A 23,206-nucleotide genomic window follows, 5' to 3' on the forward strand; every position below is an offset into this window, starting at 1 on the left:
AGGGTATTGTATGCCAAAAGGAAACACGAAGACGTTAACAAGATTATTCTAAATTCTATAGAGAAATGTAAACAGCCCTACAGCCATTATGAGCCGTGGTGTACAACACAAACAGTCTTCGAGCGTCTGTGTCTAGGTTCAATATTGACGTTGGATACCCCCCAGCTATAGTTTACAACTCTCGCTGATTCGAATAAGTAATTCAATTTTACAGCTGTTATTTATAGCAATATACTATTCAAATATTGTGTATTTGGAACGATTTGATTGGATTTACCGTATCCAAACACCTTTAGCATATGTAAATAATTTTCTAGATCTATTTTTTATGTGTGTACGCTTTCGAGAGTTTTCCATGTGGAGATGTGGAATCTTGGACTTTGGACTTTTATGCAGAATGCAGATGTTCTTATATTTTTAGCGTAAACAACTTGTTACAAAGACCCCTTCCCCTTCCCTTCTTTTAGGAAAGTTATTTCCAAATTATAATTAGCTCAACAGTCTTTCAAAAGTTTTAACGACAAATTGATTGATTTATTAGATGCAAGTAATATAATCCGCTACTCATCATTATTTTTTAATCGAAGCATAGCAAACGAGCATGCTATCCACCTGATGGTACGTACCAGCCACTTATGTTAACCTATAAAAATCTCATCTGAAGCCGGAGTTCCACCTGAAGTCACCACAGATACAATGTCACTTCTGAGGATTGAATGTTAAGTCATAGTTAAGTCAGTCATGAAAAAATGAATAAATATTATTATTAACATTTACCAGTACAATAATATTCTGATTATATTTCATAGTCAACCGTAAAAGCTCATTGTGCCGAAAGGCTCACGCGAACCGGATAAAGAAAGTCTCGTCTGCTTATTTAAATTAATTATAAGTTTGTATTCACCGGAAAATTTATAAAGGCCGGATTATTGTATAAAGCCTGGTTACTCATTTGACTTAATAAATTATAATTGTAAGAGACAAAGGTCGTTAATCCTGGTTGGCTTTAATTACCAACCCCTTATTTAATCCCAGGCTCCAATAAAAGCGTTTAATTAAAATTGTACCTTAGTATATAAGCAAAGGTGAACCGTAGCTTCTTCAAGAATAATGTTTGCTATTTAGGTGGTATGGTAAAAAACACTGATAGCCCAGTGGTTAAGAAACGCGGCCTCTCGATCGAGGGGTCCGAGGTTCAAATCCCAGGCACCTCTGATTTTCAAATTTATGTGCGTATTAGAAATTAATTATCGCTTGCTTAAACGGTGAAGGATAACATCGTGAGGAAACCTGCATACCTGAGAGATATATAAAAAAAATCTTTCTCATTCTGAGAGGAGACCCGTGCCCAGTAGTGGGACAGTAATGTGTTGATGATGATGATGATGATTTAGATGTTTGATACCATTAACATAACTACCAAAGATTTTTTTAATTCTTGTTTTTTTTTTAAGTCATTTGAGTCATTATTGTCTTTAGATATTTGTATCAGTCAGTAATTAATGACACTATACTCTCTTCTTTTATGGATAGCATAAGAATCGGTGAGGGGACAAACACCATAAATATGGGCGGCAATCGGAGCGAAGACATTCAGCAGTAGATTTCTAAGGATGGGTAAAGACTGTCAGTTACACATTATCACTTATTATAAAATCTACCTCATCTTATATATACAATTCTCGTGTCACAATGTTAGTTACCGTACTCCTCCGAAACGGCTTTACCGATTTTCACCAAATTTTATATGCATATTCAGTAGATCTGAGAATCGGCTACTATCTACTTTTCATACCCCTAAGTGATAAGGGTTGTTCACCCTTAACATTTTTTTATATATGGCAACACAAAGTTTGCCGGGTCAGCTAGTATATTATAAAATCTATCTCAAAAGAAAGTAGGTACCTACTCCTAATTTGTGATTTTTGTTGGATCTTGCTAGCAATTTATTTTATTCTTGTTGTTATGAATAGGCGAAATTGTGAGATATCAAACAATAAAGGCTTTAGGCATTTTCTTTGTGCTCACACAGTAATAAAATAATGAGTGAATTATATAACAAGATTTAATACCGTATAAAGTTTTCATGAAATACTTATTGGCAATCACTGATAACAAATAAGTAGCTATCCTCGTAGCTCTCCCACATCTTTAAAACCTTGACCAAATTTTGATAACTCTTCTTATCTTACAAATTAATATTTTAAATGGACAATATCAATAAATAATGAGTTTATATTATACGGCACTCGAAGGTCTTAATTGATAATAATGATTTTAACCTAATCTTCAATACTCTTTACAAATTATGAGATTGGAATACTGAATCAATCCAGCAATGACATCATGTAGCTGTTAGTATTCAAAGGTTTATATTAACATATTATAATTTATTTCTTTGAATAAAATTCTAATAATTTTATTACTATGTATTTCTTACTTAAAAATATTTAGTAGTTAGTAAGTACTTTTCTAGATTACCTTACCTTTTATAAACCTGATTGTCTTTTGTATTATAAATTTACAGATGTAATGAAGTGTAATAAAATGTACAGATATAAGAAGGGAGAGCTGTAGCGTGCTCGTAATATAAATTTTACATCGTTGGTAACCAAACGTGGGGCAAGATGCATTCAGCTATCCTGAATAATTCATTCGGGTTCCCTGTCGTGACCTCACTTTCTTCTCCCATAGCCGGACTTTTGTATATAACAAAGTCAAGTTAACGTTTTAGTTTAAAAAATATTACAAGAAAAACTTTCAGTATAAAGTGGCTTAGGATCAAGTTCTTCTTTAAGTTAGGATCTTTTAGTTTTTGTCTCGTTCGCTTCCAGTTTAATATACAAACTTCACTATAAGTAGGTAAGTCGATGGAAGCTCTTGTTTAGAACTTAGCATATTATATTAGATAGAACAGATTTATTTCTTAATTTTCTTTTATTTATCGTCAGAAAATTCGTAATAGTAAATTTCAAAACTAATCAAATATAATATGGATAACAACTATAATAAATAACTGATGTTATATAACATGTTCGAAATAAATATGAGTTTTAGCATAAAATTCGAGCGAGCTGAAGGGCAAACAATTTAATAAACGGATTACTAAATGTAAAATTTTAAACGTTAAAAATTTTAGTACAGCGAAATCAACTTTTTTATATTTTTGTAATTTATTTTAGTTGCTTATGTAGTTTTTTTTTACTTTCCATTAAAATTTTAGACACCCTGTATTAAATTTTCGTTTCGGAAATAAATAAGATATTTGAATGCAGTCACGAAAAGTATTTAGTAGTTGGAAAGCGATATAGGAAAATAGTTTGATTGCGTAACTTATGAGTATCTACAAAAACCCTTTTCTCTAATCGCTCTCCATATTATTTGTCCTGGAGAAAACTGCCGGTAAGACCCTAATATTTCGCCTGTCTGCCTCAAAGTATGTCTGCCAAGAATTGGTCACTTTGATACCTATCTTCATTTCCTTACAATGTTTTATGAATCTTCATATTGTTATTCGAGATTATGTATATTTATTTTAACAAATTATTTCTCATAGAGATGATTTGGATAATTGCCATTTCAATATTATCTGTTTTTTTTTTAATATAGAAGCAGCAAACGAACATGCAGTTCACCTTCTGCTGCAGACTCCAAGGTCTGCTGCATCTGTCGTCAAATCCCAGATTTTTTTTTATATTATAGGAGTAGCAGAAGTGGTAAGTGGCTACCGCCGCCCATGGACATCTGTAATCAACCTCAGATAGGATTAGATATTCCTATCTGAGGTCAGTCACAAATGCGCTGCTACCCCTGAGGACTAAGCTGGAACTCCTCGGAAAAGTCTGTCTCCCTTACCACACCCTTCAAACCGGAACACAGCAGCGCCTAACACTGCTGTTATTAGGTAGAAATAGGTGTGGCGGTGGTGCCACCGGAGTCGAACCACAATGGGTTCTACCACCTTTAAAAGATAAGATTAGATAAGATAAGATAAGACTCATATATGTACCTATAAATGTACCTCTTTAAAAAATTAAGAGCTATTATAAGGCAGAATAGGCGTAGGGTGGTGCTCCCAGAGACGAACCACAATGGTTTCTACCACCCTTAAAATTTAAGTTTGTCTTTTTTATAATATAAGAGTAGCAGACGAGCATGCAGTCCACCTGATGGTAAGTGGCTACTGCCGCCCATGGACATCTGTAATCAACCCCAGATAGGATTAGATATTCCTAACTGAGGTCGGCCACAGATGCCTCGCTACCCCTGAGGACTAAGCTGGAACGCCTCGGAAAAGTCTGTCTCCCTTACCCATAGATTAGTAAAGATACTTCGCCGCCTTGAAATTGAATGAAGCCACAAACGGCTTATTTTAGTAAGTTCTTTTTTTAAATTCTTGACAAATAATTACATTTTTAGAGAAAATTTACGAATAAATAACTAATACTGCGTAATTTACGTAATAAATAAATAATTATTTCAAATATTTTAGGGATATTTTAGCACGAGACGTGGCAAAACTTTTTTACGCAACAATTTCAACTCTCAAAACTGGGTACATTTTCTTGTTAGGAATGAGTAATCTTTACTAATCTATGCCCTTACCACACACTTGTCTGTTTAATTCCGTAAAACAATTTTAATATGGCATCTTTACACACTTTCGATGATTAATGCTATGATTTAAGGTACGATGTGGTTTAAGAAAAGGTGAGCACTTAGTCAACGTAACCACGAACTATTTCCGCAATTTGGGATGCGGTTGGATTCCCTGGAAGCAATAAATTTTCTGAGACGCAGAGACATCGTCGTTGATAATATAATGAGGTTTTATATATCAAGATAATACGTATCGATTAGGTACGATGTATTCGTTTTCCTTAAAATAAGATAATTACGTAATTATATAATATACTAACTGACCCGGCAAACGTTGTGTTGCCATATAAATAAAAAAATGTTAAGGGTGAACAACTCCTATCACTTAGGGGTATGAAAAATAGATAGTAGACGATTCTCAGACCTACTGAATATGCATATAAAATTTGGTGAAAATCGGTAAAGCCGTTTCGGAGGAGTACGGTAAATAACAATGTGACACGATAATTTTATATATAAGATGATGTTATTACGATTTGTTATCGATATTGAGTACCTAAATTGTTTATACGAAGATGATTACCTCCCATGGATTTTTGTAACAAATCGATATAGGCAGAGCAAGTTCTTGAATCTTGATCACAGATGGGGTACCAGTCTTGAGGACTAACCTCATATCTAAGATAGCCGGCATCCACACCCTTCAGACACCCAGAATTGCTTCACGTTACAAATAATTGACAAAACATATTTAACGAATCGACCACTGTATTACTCTTCCTATTTGCTATTTCTTATAAAAGGCTGAAACAACATCGTTTCCGAATCGGTCAGCGTACTTATTCCGACCAAGTGGATGCTTGTCTCCGTACATAATGTACCGGCAAATAGCTTATTTATTTTCCTTGTCTTCTCATCCCATCGATATCTAATTTTATTGACTATTGTTCCTGTTATTTATGATGTCGAGAATTGTATTTTGACCTGCCAATAGCATTGACCGTTCCGTTAACCTCATTGTGTTAATAAATTAGATTTTTTATGAATATAAGGATGAATTGCTCAGGTTATTTCAGAATATTTGCACAATAGATATGAAAGAAGTAAAATGAAGTATAGGTAGTAGGTTTAATTTTTATAGTATCTACTTATGGCGGTTCAAATGAACACTGAATGAAGGTGAGTGGCGCCTGCCTCCTATGAACATGTACATAAACTCCGATTAAGAGTAGAATCCGGCAGACTATGCCGGTCTGACGCGCAGAGGGTCCCGGGTTCGATCCCCGGCCAGACAGATTTCTAAATGATGAATTTAGATGTCTGTTTCTGGGTCTGGGTGTTTGTGTATTTGTCTCTGTGTATGTCCATAGCACCCACGATGCAGGGAATCCTACTGTGGAGCTGTGAGTGTTAAAAAAAAACCTATAAAGTGTTGCTACCCTAAGGACTATGTTGGAACCTATTTACGAACAAACCAGAACACTGCACCGTTTAATGAACACACTTGTGTTATTAGGCAGAAGTAGGTTTGGCAGTGGTGCCTCTCGGAGTCGAATCATAAAGGGTTCCATCACTTAAAAATATGTCAATCACTTTTACGTTCGATTTTACTTACAAAAGAAAAGCATTAGGCGCAAACTGACTTAGAAAGAGGTGATGCCACTTAAACAGTAAACACACTATGCAACCGTGAATGCTACGAAAAATATGTAACCTTACATTGAAAATGATCAAAGTACAATTAATTTGAAACATTGTCTTTTTATTTATTAAGCTCTGAACGGTTTGGAATTGGCTGGTAGCTGGCTGGCGTGGCGCCAGCGCCGGACAATACGTCAATGCGGCGGGTACGGTCAGCGCTTTCTGCACATGGGCAGTACGGAGCGGCTAATTTGAATTTGTAAGAAAGATAGGCTCACATGATCATAATTTAGTACATTTCATTTCAATACAGTACCCTTACCAGGACTTTTTACGTTTCGACAAATATGACTGTTTTGGTATTTGTTTACGCATTGGCCTACGATTTCCTAGTTCTGACACAATCCGCTAGGGGCGCTGATTGGAATTTGTATGGGCAAATACGTAAACAAATACCAAAACAGTCATATTTGTCGAAACGTAAAACCTCCTGGTAAGGGTACTGATATCGATGTGGTAAACAGTGAATAACAGAGGCACCCACCTATGATTTTTCGATACTAAATGCGTATTAAAAATTAATTAATAGTGCTAAACCATAAGTGCGAGGATATGTTTAGGTTTTGAAAATGTTCTTGAAAGTAAAGTCTACTAATTCGCACTTAAACAATAACGTGAATCACTCTTAGTGATAATTATAGTTCAAAAAATTAAAAAAACACGCTTTTATGAAAAAATCAACTAAAAAGTAGAAAACAATTTTCAATCTAAGAATCAATTAAGGAACAGTTAATAGTATAATTGTGGAAAAAGCGTGGGGTGCTCCATTTATCAGGTTCGAAAAGTGAAATCGGGTTCAAAGATTCAGTTAATGTTACGTACATACATACATACATACGTACAACCCAAGCTAATAAAAGCGTGTTAAAAATCCGTGCCCAGCACTGGGACGGTGATGTGTTGACGACGACTCATGCAATATTAAAATAAAATATTTAATCATGTTAAATATAATATGCCATTTGTTTTAATTAAATAAAAAGCATCAAACCTTTTTTCGTGCGTTCGAGGGGCTATAAAATTTTCGGAAATTAATTATGTTAAAAAAATATTGGTATCTATGTACTGTAATCAAGAAATAACGAAGAGCTTATTACAAACATGTTGCTTGACTACAATATATCTTCTCTGTAATAGCTACATCCCACTTCAAAATATTATTAATGATACCTTTTTAACACTTATCACTTAAAACTAAAAGCCTTATGGAAATGTAACTATTATCGTCCATAATTTACTCGTTCAGAAAATGTTTCATTACGTGAATTGAATAATTTATTAGTTACATTCGAAATAATAAATCTGTTTAATTACATTAGTTGCTGGATTTCCGCAGCTGTTCTCGTATTCAATACGTTCGTCCGTTTATTGAAATGTTTACTTAATGTAACATAAATGTATGGTGTTCTACATTGTTTCTTACTCTTAATTAAGCTGTGAACAGTTCCTTTGGCTTGGCAAAGTGCCAACGTGGACAATACGCCGTTCCGATTGGTTCGGTTAACTTTTTTCATGTATTAGTTGTCTACGGCAATTTGAATATTCAGGTAAGATTAAATAAGGATAAAATTAGGGAATCATCATAAAAGTTTTTTATTTTATTTTAACGTTCTTTGGGAGTATCAAAATAGTAACATAACAGTGTTACGATATGTTTTTGATCAATAAACTATAAGATGAGGCAAAATCGTAAGATATGTTAAACTAGCCAAGTCAACCCTTGAGCTTAAATTATATCGTAAGTAAAGTAAATTAATAAGTGCTTTTTGTGAATAAAAGCCTATTAAAACTTAACAATTCACAATACTGTACGTGTTAATCTAAATATATATAACTCAAAGGCGACTGACTGACATAGTGATCTATCAAGGCACAGCCCAAACCACTGGACGGATCGGGCTGAAATTTGGCATGCAGGTACATGTTATGACGTAGGCATCCGCTAAGAAAGGATTTTGATCAATTCTATCCCCAAGGGGATAAAATAGGGGATGAAAATATTACTTCGTAACGCGAGCGAAGCCGCGGGCAAAAGCTCGTGTCTCATATGACGGATAATTGTTAATCGTAGCCCCTTAAGTTTCACGACAGTTCCCTTATTCCCTTAGATCTTATACGATATTATCGCGTACTTCACCAACCTATTACTGTCCTACTGTTGGGCACGGGTCTTTTTAAGTATGACAAGGATTTAGGTTATATATATATTTTTTTTATTTCCATTTAATTCAGACATAGTCCATATTTTGTTAGTCTTTACATTGTACTTAAAAACCTATGTTAGTAAAATTTATTATAATTAAAAAGAAGAAACAAAAAGTAATAATAATAAATAACAAATATAACAATACAACTAAATATTATACTTATAGTCCACCATGCTGGCCAAGTGATGGAATGCATCAATGCACTTTAAAAAACCACCCACGTCAATTTCCTTTCTTTTAAAATAAAGAATTTGAGGCCGGTATTCAACGTTAGACATTTTCACAAAAAACCTAAAAACGAATAGCTTTTACAAATTTCATTGTGTGATGGCAAAATTTGGCCTAAAAACTTTTTGGAACAACGCCATGGAATGGATGGAAATGTATATCCAATGTTGAATATGGAAGTATTTTAGTTTAAACGTAACACTGGTGTATATAAAAGCTTCGTATATGTATTTCAATATTGAAAATTTTTTTTGTCATCTACATTACATGTATATTATCATTTTCGCGTTATTATATTGAATGTGTTGTTATTATTTACGTTTTTAATAATCAATATTTCAAATGTTAGTCTACTGAAGTTCAAAATTGGACAATTTCTAGTAGGCATAAAATATCAAAACTTTTTTAGGCAAAGGCGACACTGAATTAGCAGTTGACGGGCGTAAATAAAGAGTTATCAAAAATAGCAAGTGCTAATAAAATAATTCACCTGTCTAGACCTAATTTGGTTTATTCAAATAAGACAACAAGCGTAATAACTAAATAAGCTAAATAGCATAATACTTGTATGTAAACCAAAGTACGACATGTCAGTGTGCGTGCGAATGCGTCGTTAGTGCCAAGTTTATTATCATTCGTCAGCGCCGAGGATCGTGGAACAAGTTGCTTTACTGCCGGCATTACTGTCCTCGTAATTTTACATCCCTTTATCTCAATTGACAGAACTTGCTGATGTCTTTTGTCCAACTTTCCCTCCAGATAACGCGCTTGAATAAATTTACCCGAGATTTATCTAGATGTGTTGGGGCGGTTTTTTGATATTTTAATGACCTGAAAGTTCTTTTTTTTATTTAAGTAGGGATTTACTCCTTACGACAATAGGCACAAGTCTATTGTCGTAAACAAAACCTATGCAATTACACATATGTATATCTTAGGGTTGCCATCCATACTATAATATAATATAGCGTAGTATCGTACTATCGTCTCTATTTGTGCACTCTTGACAGATTAATCGTGACAGTTATTTTGGATAGCAGCTCTTGCGATCCTTCGCCACCCGCTTATGTTACTGGTATTGCGGCAATACTCTAAGTCGGAAAATATAGTTAGTAACTTATTATGATATATTTTATAAGGTTTTTAGTACTTAAGCAAATTTCTGTAAATTTTACTAAATACAAAAATATATAGTACGTAAAATACTATATTTTAGTCTAAAATGGGATTGTTATTTTTCTTTAAAAATAATGTGGCAACCCTATTATTGCTACTCCTGAATACAGAGGAACATAATAAAAATCACATACTTTAGCCATAACTCAATAATAATATTGACGCAGTTCCAAGAGAAGTTTTGTAAAACTAATCAAATTAGGCTCAAATTGGCATCGATATTTGGTTCTATTTCCAAAATGGTAAATCACGTTCTTTATTGCTTTACTTCAGTCTTCTAGGTAATAAACTACAAAATTAATTTTGTATTTTCGTATATTAAGGAAGAAATTAAATTAAAAAAAAATAAAGATTATTTTGATCTCTATTTGAGGTCAAAATCTAAAGTCATAAGGTAAGTCATTGCTCATTCGACTGCAGTGGAACCATTGCCTAGTTCTGCTGTGTTCAGATTTAAAGAAAGTAGTAAGAAATAGTTTTCTACGTGTTAACTTTAGTATACAATGTGGTTATTATTTCAATAGAATAAGAACTACTAAATAAATAGAGCGAGGTGTGTACTTAAATTAGGCGTTGCAACTAATAGCATGATTAATAAATTTTAATCGATATATGATAATGATATAAGTAATATCGCATGTATCGATAAAATGTATAGCAATTCATGAACGATATCCATATTCCATATATGTCCCAATAAAATTTTATACACGCCTTGCGCGACATATATATTTTTTGACATAATTCATGTTTTTCTGATTTTCTTCATAATAATATATCATCGTACGAGTAGGTACGTGTAAGCTAATATTTGATTCAATAGTAACGTATTTTCCAACAAGCCTATCCTAATGCTGATGGAAATTTCCGCGAGTCGAATTTTATGATTAATATCTATTGAGCAGGCTACGTGTGAATGATAAATGGAGGCAACATACGACGGAATATAGAAAATCCGATATTCGGCAAGGCTGACGGAGTTGCTTTATTTTTCTTTTTACTCAGCTTTTGTGTGTATGTTTATAGCTCATTACGGATAAAAAGTAAATTTAGTACATTTTTGTGTACATTTTATAGACGTTGAATTCTTTGACGGTCGCTTGTGGCGGCAGCGTCGCCAAACTATTTCTACATTATAGTATAGCATCGTAGCATGCACTTATGAACGCTTGGGTGTGTAGCTATTTTTGAATAGATTATTTTAGACATAATTATGTCTATGTATTGGATGTTTCAAAAAATACAAAAGAAGTTGAAAATATAGGTTCTAGTTAATATAACATTGTAGTGGATGCTGTGCCAATTAGGATGGTTGTCTCTAAGGATTAAAATCGTCTCATAAATTACGAGTAGGTATACCTAATAGGCTGACAATAGCGGAATTTGCGAGCTTCCGGTGACTCGTTAATTAGATTAGTTTGCGCAAGTTCCGGTCGGCACGGGACAGGCTGACCAAGACGTTCAGTACAAGTCGAAAGTTGGGTACCCACAAACAGCAATAAGTGGAGTTTGCTGCATAACTATCTTCACCAATAGCAATATTACGGTTATTCATTTATGTTTAAAACCAATTGGTTATTTTCATGAGGGGAGTGTAGCAATGCAATTTGTCGTATGTTTAGTCACCAATATAGTTTACTGATTCTTGTGAAAAAAGTATACTGCAGTTGAAGTTATACCTGAAAGTTAACCCGAGAGTAGAGCTGAAGTTTACCACAGATGACAAGATGAACATGTCTTGCAAGTATAATAGATGTGCAAAGCAACGCCACGATTTCAAGGGCATGATGTGGCTTTTTAACTAGTATTGGCGCTTTTTCGTGTGTGATTTTGCTCGCACGCGTGTTCCATCCGCACACATAATTAACTCGCTCCTACGTCTGAAACGATCGCAACCCGTGTTCGTATGAAACGACAGGATGCAAATGACACGCGTGCAATCAAATCGCGGGAGTGTAAACCCTATGTGTAAACACGCGCGACTCGAATAACATCTTATGAGTAACTCTATCGCATTCCACATTAAAATGTCGATCGAAATCAATACCAGGAATCATGTCTGAAACGATTTAAATTATTTACCTAATCGAGCGACAATAACAGCGTTTGGCAAGTTCCGGTGAGTCGTTGTTAATTAGATTAGTTTGCGCAAGTCCCGCTCGAAATGGTTGAGACTGGCCGAGATGTTTAGTTGTGATAACTTTACGTCCACGTCCTATTGTAACAAATAATGGTTCTTTTCCTGCATGCGTGTTATGCCCGCACGCATATCTTATCCGCATACATGAATTAACTCGCTGCAGTCTCTTTGCGATCCGTGTGCGTGTGTGTATGCAACGATAGAACGCAAATAACACGCGTACAGGTGAGTCGTGCAAGGGTGCAGACACGCGCGACAGGAAAAGCGCATTAATAGATAATAACTCTATCGCATTTAACATTAAAATTTCGATCGAAATCAATACCAGGAATCATGTTTCAAACGATTTAAATTATTTACCTAATCGAGCGACAATAACAGCGTTTGGCAAGTTCCGGTGAGACGTTGTTAATTAGATTAGTTTGCGCAAGTTCCGCTCGAAATGGTTGCGATTGGCCAAGATGTTTAGTAGTGGTCCCACTTTAGTCCATGTCCGGTTATAAGTAAAATTAACTGTTGGACTTTTGTTTTCACTACGCTTTCGATTTAGATTAATATACCTACTCTTATTTAGTCTCATTGTTAATCCATTATCGTTCATGAATGGTTAGTTAGTAAGTTGTAATATCTCAAATTATTATTATTGTTTATGTTGGAGCGGGGTACCCAGTAACATACGTTTTCACACCCAGTACAAGGGCCTTTGCTACTTGTTTGTTACTACCTATTTAAAACCCGAACCCTTCGAACCCGGGACCCTCTGCGCGTCAGACCGGTATACTACTCGTATATAGTGACCGCTCCGCCACGCGGGTCGTCATATTATTATGTAAATCTAGCGGTATCCACACCTTTCCACCAAAACGCACAGGAACTGCTTCACGCAGCATGATTAGCTGCATGATTAGCTAACAAATTGTATGACTACACCTGCTCGCAACAACTTCAGAGCGGACTAGCAGTTTGGCGAGAATACCTCCCAATCAAATTATACTGGTTCTACCATTACACCAATGATATGTAAATAAAGTACATTATTCGAATAAAAAGTAGTTCTCGTATGAAATTGGAAATGTAGCAATGTGGTCGTTCACAAAATATGTACGATAATTGATTACGTAATTGGTTTTTCAGGTAAATAGCAATTTTGTTGCGGGAAATATATTTAATTAATTAGCTCGTACGTTAATCGAGGTTTCCTAAAAATAAATAAAACATAACAATTTGGTACACGATACATTTTGAAACTTTTGCGCAATATTTAATTACGAGATATATGATGAGGCAATATTTTAATACCCGTGAGGTTAAAACTGACGTTACGTTTTAAGGCTCCACTCATGAATATTGAATGTTTTATAACTAATTATAAATGCTACTAAATAGTTATCTAACTATTTAGAATTTTGATTTGATTAAAATTGTTCAAGATATATAATTTCGGTAATTATGTAATAGTAGTATTTAATAAAAGCAGTGATAGCCTAGTGGTTAAGAAACTCGGCCTCTCAATCGAGGGGTCCGACGTTCAAATCCCAGGCACGCACCTCTGATTTTTCAAAGTTATTTGCGTATTAGAAATTAATTATCACTTGCTAAACGGTGAAGGAAAAAACATCGTGAGGAAACCTGCATACCTAAGAGATTAAAAAAAAAAAATCTCAAAGGTATGTGAAGTCTACCAATACGCACTTGGCCAGCGCGGTGGACTATGGCCTAATCCTTCTCATTATGAGAGGAGACCCGTGCCCAGCAGTGGGACAATAATGGGTTGTTGATGATGATGATGAGTATTTAATAATAGGGTATGTAATTAGTATTGAAACTGCGGGGTACAGCAACTTTAAATATGTGTTACAGTCAAAGTGATCAAAGAGCTATTATACATAATGACTGGTTATTACGTATAATAACTAATTTGTCAAGGAAAGTTAAAATAGAAACTTCTAATCTTACCTATACTTGTTTTATTACTTTATCCAAGTCTATGAAGATATTATATATACTGGCTGGTTAATGTGTTATTTATCACTTTGACCAAATTGACTAGATATTATACATAAGGGCAAGATATTATGTATAATATTTGATTTTATCACTTTGGCTGTAACATAATAAACAATAAACGCTTTCTACACTCACAGCCCCACACTAGGATTCTCTGTGTCGTGGGTACCATGGACACAAATATAGACAAATACACAAACACCCAGACTCAGAAACAGAAATCTAAATTCATCATTTAGATATCTGTCTGGCCGGGGATCGAACCCGGGACCCTTTGCGCGTCAGACCGGTATGGTGGCCGCTCCGCCACACGGGTCGTCATATATATAAAGTAGCTGTACGCCGCAGTTTCATGACATACGCACCTACAAAATTACCGAAATTATATATCTTGACTTTGGCAGTAATAAATAACACAAGCCTATTTCCATTTAGCGACACGAACTTATAAATAGCGAGACACTTGGCCGCAAACTGTAATTTTAGACAAGGGTACTTACACTTGGGTAGTGAAAGTGAAGAGTTCCTCCAGGGATTGTTGTTTGTTCCGAAGTCGGGCGAGGTGTCAACCGTCTTGATGTTCCCACGACAGCCGCCAGCAACTTTGGCAAGTTCGTCCTCCCCGCGACACCTGAGAATTTTAAACAGGCACCAGGTGAACGAGTTTATTCGACGATACTGAAATATTTAACTCGCCAAGATTTCTTGTTACGAACTTCAGCGGTTGGGGTGTGTTATTAAATTTTCTGTAAATAAATACCTGCTCGAACGCGTCTGCGTAGGCGTGTTGAGACTTTGTAATGTTGTGTTTTTGATAATTGTATCAAGTTTCGTTTGTAGATTAAGTATCACGTAGATAGTCGATATTCTAAAGAGTAAGCTATGTATATTATAATAGGGTGAAATGAACAGTTCTTGGGTTTCGGTGGAAAGATGTGGATGTCGACTGACTTACCTAAGGCGCGACTTTAGTACTTAAGAGTGGCAATGCGTCTGTAATCGGCGTCAATTAGAACCTGCTTTACACAGAGTTGGTTACATATCCAAGAGCAGCAGTTACCACTTGAAGATGGACTGCGTGCTCGTTTCACACTTCAATCGTATCAAAAAATAACTACTAAGTATGACAAAATTGTCAAAACAATGAATTATTTAGGTAACTTATTTTTTAGTTTTTTGAGTGAAATATATTTTAAAATCATTAAACACATTTTGGTAAGTTCTAGGCAAAGATTTAGGTCTTAGTAGTTATTGAGTTTGAAGACGGCTAATTTATTATTTAGAAGACAAAGTTCGCATTTCCGTTTACGATGAAAGCTCCCTCGGAAGCTCAGACGTTTCGCTTCTGAAAACTTTTGTGTTCTCAATATGGTTATATAGTACGTATATACCAATAAGCAATAGAATGGCTTTGTGTCCCTCGACGACCAATTGAAAGAGCTATTTTAAAGCTAGTTTTATTCCTAAGCACGGAATAGAGATAGCGGAGACTTTTATTTTGTTATTATGTTTATTTTATTACGAATTGTGCTACGAGGTTTCATCCACGTTTAAAAGTATAGATTCTCGAGAGATTTTAATGGGTTTTAATGTTTTATGTAGCAGTGCTAATTATTTTTCTTAAATAAAAGATACTTCTTATAGGCCCAGCTAACTGCCAGTAAAAGTCAAGTTAAAAACGGGTTCAGCCATTTTACAAATTAGTCGGTACAAGCAGACAGACAGACAGAAAAAATAGACTAATTGATTTTAGAAATACATATTTGCTTTCTAATGTATCTACCTTTTCTATTTTTCTTGATTCAATCATATTTATTTATTAACTTAAGATATATAAAAAGCAATAAACTCTTCGGAATATATCACTTTACGAATAAAATATACTCGTATCAGACCAGAAAATAAATATACAGTATCTAGGGGTATGGCACAGTTAATAAGTTAGGTCCACAGCTCTATTTAGGCAAACATAAATGCAAAAATGGTTGTTTGGGAGTCAGAGGACGCGAGCCAAATAGCGGCATTAAATAACTCGGTATCTGCCGGGAAATGTGGTGTGATAGCATCACCGCGCGTTGCCAAATTACACCCTGGGTGCGTTTTACAATAACAGAGGGGTTGCGGGCCCGGGGTCCCTCATACGCCGTTCGCAGCCATGTTTGTCAGTCGCGAAATCATATAATTAACACCGTATCCCTTTTGACAACCACGCCTGTATAACAAGGTTGGCTCTACACCCGTTAACCAATTTCCAATTTTTGTTTAATGATTAAAGAATACGCTTTATAAGGCTTATTACGTTAAGGTTATTCATCTATATCCCGACAAAAATATGAACATTTCACTGACTGCCTATTTATGGTTCAAAAGTTACAGCCCTTCAAAAGTAGGGCGGACGGATAATGTAGGTTTAATAATAGAATTCCTTTTTAAATGTGCTCCTAAAAATAACGTATCTTTTTATTATGTTAAAAATTCATAACTTTTTGGATATAAAAAATACGTAAACATTTTACTTTAATAAAGCCATAAAGTGAAAAGCGAGCAGTTTATTAAATAACACCACTTTCTTGCGGTTTCCTCAAAGCAGTATTAAAACCTTACGCAAATAAGGATGTAATATTCTTTGCACGTTATTAATATTATAAAATGCATCGTAAAGCGGAAGCAAGATGCAGTTAACAAACATTAGAGATAACTGGGCCGTTATAAATCATTGTTAAGCAAAACCCGTTCTCATATTTTCAAACGTTTAACGCTCGCGTTTACGGTAAGCAGACGAAACTAATTTTCAGCATAAATAATAAGAAGGAAAAACCTTAGCGCAACTCTACAGATGAGAAACTGCTTAAATTAACCTGTATATTTTAATTTGATGACGTAGTAGGTACGATAAAACGTTTTTTGTTAAGAGTGGAAAGTAATTGACGGTAGACTGTAAGTTCGTTTGCTGCTTCACACTTATAAAAATTAACTTCACAATAAAAAATAAACGCTTTCTACACTCACAGCCCCACAATAGGCTTCCCTGTATCGTGGTCCATGGTACACACAAAGACGAATACACAAACACCCAGACCCAGAACAGATATGTAGATTAATCATTCGGATATCTGTGTGGCCGGAGATCGAACCCGGACCCGTTTGCTCGTCAGAATGTGTGATGACCGCCCTGCCACGCGGGTCGTCATATATATAAAGAAAAGATGGATTGCAACCTCTTTTACTATTTCAATTTAAAAAAAAAAAACAAAACCTGTATTGTACATATTTTGCTACCAGTTTAAATAATACATACATGTTCTAAGTAATATCATCATTAGACTTTATTCTATAATCGTAAATAAAATCTACAAAGCCTTTGTTATCTCAAACAAAGGAAGCTATTGCAGATATCCTTTGTTAGTTTTTAAAGACGTTATTATCGTTTTGTATTTTCTAAATCTTATTTTATATTCTCGGGAATTTTTAGCTTTTCAAAAGTTCAGAGAACTTTACTTTTTATTTTGCACATGGAAGGAAGGCTTCTTTATATTTAATTTCGAATGAAAGAATACCATTCATGTTTGTTTATTATTTGTTGAAATATATAATGCGGATTAGTACTATGGCGAGATAAATATAACAGGGGTTTTTAGAAAACTAAACGAGCCTGTAGTCCAATCCCATTTTAAATTGGAGGGCTACCTGGGGTCGACCACAGATGCGTCGATGTCCCCAAAGACCTAAGTTACGCTAGTGTATCTGTTTAATCAGAATACAGCAAATTTCAAGATAATGTTAAAAGGAAAAAAGTGATATTACGTATTTAAATCAAAATGATATGACAAATCGAGCAGTTAATAGTAGGTATCGCCTTCTATGGGAAGGTTTTTTAAACTGTCTTGAGAAGCATCTACACATAAAGTTCCATGTTTTTTCTTTTTTTTTCAACCCCGGATAGGATTAGATATTCCTACCTGAGGTCCGCCACGGATGCGCCGCTACCAGTGGCGACTAAGCTGCAACGCCTCGGAAAAGCGTGTCTCTCTTACCACACCCTTCAAACCAGAACACTGCAGCGTTTAACACTGCTGTTATGAGGGAGAAATAGGCGTGGTGGTGGTTCCGCCGGAGTGGAACCACAAATGTTTCCACCACCTTCATCCTTCACCAGTTTCAGAAACAAATTAATTTCACATCTTAACCTAATCTTTATCATAAACGATACGTACGAATAAAATTACATAATTTCGTTCATTACATATGAAAGAAAATGTAAATTGATTGATATAAAAGCGACGGAGCGCGAAGTCGTATATCAAGCGGAATCTTGACGTTTCCAGGATAATGAGATTGTTTTAATTTGGCTACTTCGCGGCTTCTGTGGGCTATCCTTTTAACTTGCTAATCAGCTTATCTCACCGCATGGATTTGCAAGCGAAACGAAATGGGACATTCAAATTTTCATTCGGTAACATTTTTCAAGCTTATTTATGTGCTGATTTTACTTATGTACTTATTTATAAATCACCTATTTACAAATTTTTTTTTATTTTAACTCTTAAGTTCCTTTTTGCGGCTATGACCTCTATCGATATTCGATAATAACAATTTAAATTTGTAACTTGAAAAAAGTAAATAAAAATATGTAACATTATATTCTATTTATAACTAAGTTTTTATTTTTTGTATGATATCTTAAAAATGTGCGATTTTTACCGTCTGTGAAGTGTTTTTCGAGCGTAGGTATATTATATATGTATGTCTCGTTCTTTAATACGAAAATTTGCATCCTTGCAGCCCTAACGACTTCAGGGAATTTAACATATTAGGTGTTGTAAGTTGTGGGAGTGAAATAGGCTACATTTTCGAGCAGTCGATCTTATCATTCTTTTTATAATAGTGCTATAGTTTTACCCACACAAACGTATTTATCAAATCTTCTATCTTTTTATTTTTCAATCTCTCACCTTTGTATCTATAGGGTAAAAACAATTGTACAAGTTTTGATGGGGTTTCTATTTGCTGATAACTAGCTTCCGACCCCATGGAATATTCGAGCCCGTTTATCTGATAGTAACACAGGGGTGGAACAAGAAATATATTGTATTTGTATATATGTTGGATTTGAGATGTCTATTTGCATTATTTACTTTTGTTATAAAGAGCTTTTCTACTTTTTAGGGTTCCGTACCGAAAGGGTAAAAACGGAACCCTATTACTAAGCCTCCGCTGTCTGTCCGTCTGTCACAAGTCTTTATCTCCTAAACCGTATTAGATAGACACTTGAAGTGTTTACAGGGTACCTATGTCTAAAGGTGCCGCCATAACAACAAATACAAGACTCCATACAAGAAACAGCTTTATCTATAAATCAATAATATACACAAAGTCAACATTTTTACAATGCAATTAATTTTATGGTGGCTATAAATACAAATACTAAATATAAAAAAATAATGAAGATTTGGTGGTACGGAACCCTCATGTGCGATTTCGACTCGCATTTTGCCAATTTTTTAACTATAGATTGTGGCGGTGGTTTCACGCCTTTTCAAGAGTTTTGTAGACGAAAGAAGAAAAGAATGGATCGTTTGGTCGCTTATCGCTTGTTGGACGGTGTATCTTTCTGTTTGTTTGTTTATCAAATTATTAAATTGAAACTCACCTTTTTTTTTCTTTTCGAGGGGGAAACTTCAAAAGGTACCCGACGACGTGGGAGCGACGCCGGTTTATGTGGGATTTTTACCGCACTAAAACCCCCCCGGTGGCCGTCCTCAGCGCTTGTTGGAGAACTCCAGGATCTCCAACGGAACACAACGGGAGTCCTCCAAGCGCGATGCCCGGATCGGACTCTGCCCTGGGGGAGCGATCGCTCCTCCCACAACAACTGGTGATTATGACGGTATGCGACCACACATACTGCCGTCCTTCTCGGGGTAACATACTAGACGGTTCGAGCTCCCACTCTTGCCGCCCGCAACCCCGGAAGCCCCCTTTTAGTCGCCTCTTACGACAGGCATGGGATACCGTAGCCCTATTCTAGTTCCAGAACTACAGGGACAAGAGTTCGTTGTCTTAATTACAGTTACTGTTATAGGAAAGTTCCAAAAAATAGGGACTCCATACATGGCTACGAACAAAGATACTAACTATGACTACGAAGAATTACAAACTTCAAAAAATTATCATAATACTACTACTAGTACTACTACTACGTGTTTATTCAACAAAATACATAATAATATTACCAATACAAATATTGAAGGAATCGAAAGTTATGATAGAGACATGCGATAAAATATATAAGCGCTTTTTCTATGAAAAAGGGCCGGGTGTTAGTATGCCCGGCTAATATAAAAAGCCTACGAAAACCCTTTTATCGGAAACAGGATCAATTTATTGCAATAGGCGTGCACGGCATTGTGTGTGGTTCTGTGATATGGGAACAGGGGACATAGGTATCTCTCATTCATTCAGATTCCATGGATTCGGTATTAATTGTCGGTAATCCATTACTGTCCCACCGCTGGGCAAAGGTATCCTTTCAGAGTTTGAGGAGCTTAGTCCATAGTATAGAACATTGGGAATTTGGTACACTCTTGAGGGCTTTTATCCAAGTGATAGCCTAATGAAGAAGCCTAAGAAACTCGGCCTCTCGTTCGAGGGGACTGAGGTTCATGTCCCAGGCACGCACCTCTGATTTTTCAAAGTTAAGTGGGTATTAGAAATTAATTATCACTTGCTAAACAGTGAAGAAAAACATTGTGAGAAAACCTGCATATCTAAGAGATTTATAAAAAAAATCTCAAAAGTATGTGAAGTCTACCAATACGCACTTGGCCAGCGCGGTGGACTATGGCCTAATCCTTCTCATTATGCGAGGAGACCCGTGCCCAGCAGTGGGACAGTAATGGGTCGACGATGATGAGAGCTTTTAGGAATTTTTGGGCTGACAGGTTTTCTCACGATTTAGGCTCCCAGGTATGCTAGTCTCACATACATCCATATATACGAGAAACAGTACCTCTGCAGTCGCGTAAAAAGTCAATAAACTAAAATGCACAGTTAACCTGCTTGCTACTCCAATGTTATAAAAAATATAAGTCCAGTGTGTCTCAAACTTAGAGTCGCTTAGAAGAAAAATAGTAAAGTCGTATTGTGGCAACACTTAGCGAAGCGTTTCTTTTCTAGCACGTTCAATGGGGGCACGGTATCGAGCTGTAAAGTGCTTTGAATGGCTCGTTAAAGCGAGGCTCGGCTATACGTACTGTGTAAGATGTATAGTCTGTTAATGTCTGTATTTATCAAAGCAAATGTGTAAGGAAATAAGTTTAATACTACTATAGACTTTAGGAGCTAAGACACGTTCATATCGACTACTGTCGTCGATTGTCACCGCCTGTCGTCAACGACAGCCGTAGTCGTCAACTACGGTTGCCTATCGACGTCATGCAATTTCTATTATTATTGGAATCATTTAATATTCTATTTTATTAAGTGTTTCATACAAAAGTGGTTGCTATTTTGGCAGTCGCAAGCTGATTTTGTGTCTGGAATCAAGTCCAAGGTAAGCATTTTTAATTGTTCAAATGCAAAGCTTAACTATCCTTAGCTTTATCAAGACTCTTAATTTAACAAGTACTCTTAATCTAAGAGTCCTTCACGATTTCATTATTTTTAAATTCACTTATTCGTATTGTTCATACGAAACCAACAACTCTGAAATGAATGAAGTGCAATCGAATATTTATGGAGTTGAATGAAGAATGTATCTTGAAATGATATCATATTATTGTTACGAAATCCTGTAGCAATAAAGTATATTTGTGATCAGATCTGTATTGTTAGAAGCCTTCGGTGTGTAGGTGTTACACGTAGAATCAAGAGAGGTGTGAGCACAATAGCCTCTCGAATATCACGAGGCGTCGTTTTCAGATACACGTGCCTCGGCTACAGCTGATTAGGATCTGTGCTGCCCCGTGACGTAATCCCGGATACCTATACGTAAGGTCGCTATCCGAATTTTCTCACTGGCCCAGAAACATTCGTGATGGTCTGATACTGACGTATCTGAGCTAGAAGCTTTTGCAAGATACAAGATGATATATATGTTTATCAGGTCGAATAAAGAGATTGGATATTTAGGGTTTCAAAGCTTAATTATCCCTTATTTAATCAAAGCTCTTAAGTAAACAAGTACTCTTAATTTAAGAGTCGTTCACGAATTTATTATTTTTAAACTCATTTTTATAAGTATTGTTTATACGAAACCAACAACTCTGAAACGAATGAAGTGCAATCGAATATTTATGGAGTTGAATGTATTTACAATAATATCATAAGGTCGTAAGGTCGCTATCCGAATTTTCTCACTGGCCCAGAAACATTCGTGATGGTCTGATACTGACGTATCTGAGCTAGAAGCTTTTGTAAGTTACAAGATGGTATATTTATATTTTTTCAAGTCGAATAAAGAGATCAATAAAGCGAATAGAGTCAAGATTTTCATACAAGATCTATCATCGAACTATCTCACTTTACACTGAGAACATCTCGGATTGATTGATAGTTGAAATGATGACGACTTGTTTAAATTGTGTAATCATATTATGTTAAATCAAGGCGTTTGGGCTTCAGGGCCTGTCAAAAAATGAGAACATACGCTCGAAAATCATTACTTTCCTTAGTCGGGTGAATTAATGAATATTGAGAAAGTTTATAAAAACAAGTTTATAGTTGAGCTAAAATAAAAAAATATATAAAAAAAGTCTCGAAGTTATAAAATCCAATTAGTCGATCAACTAACACAATATTTTAGCATCAGATCACTTAGAAACAGCATCTGAATGAGCTCCAAGCCGACGGATTTACATCACTTAACTGCTGAGCTTTCATAGCCACCTTCCAGCACAAGAAGAGAGAAGAGTACAATCCAAAATCAATCAAATTTGTGAAGTAAAACAAGCATGTAAAAAGGGTATGGGTATCCCTAAAATAATTACATTCAAGTTCAAAATGAAAAGAACCACTGACTCTAAATTAATAGAGCTTTTGGAGCTGAGCGATAAATGTAAATCACGTCATTGAACAAACTATATTGGTCAATGTAGCCATTGAATGCAGTCGGTGCATGGTAAGCACAATGCTTCCCGCTCAATGCATT

General features: G+C 35.5%; 1 protein-coding gene across 2 annotated transcripts in view; it reads right to left on the reverse strand.

Moving 5' to 3' along the window:
- The window catches only part of RpL24 (ribosomal protein L24), a 322,279-nt gene that overhangs the window by 55,811 nt on the left and 243,262 nt on the right, over window positions 1-23,206 (reverse strand). The window lies entirely within an intron of this gene.

The sequence above is a fragment of the Epargyreus clarus genome, unplaced genomic scaffold, assembly GCF_041222505.1.
Source record: "Epargyreus clarus isolate Ecla_fem2 unplaced genomic scaffold, WU_Ecla_fem_2.2 ptg000019l, whole genome shotgun sequence".
Lineage (NCBI taxonomy): Eukaryota > Metazoa > Arthropoda > Insecta > Lepidoptera > Hesperiidae > Epargyreus > Epargyreus clarus.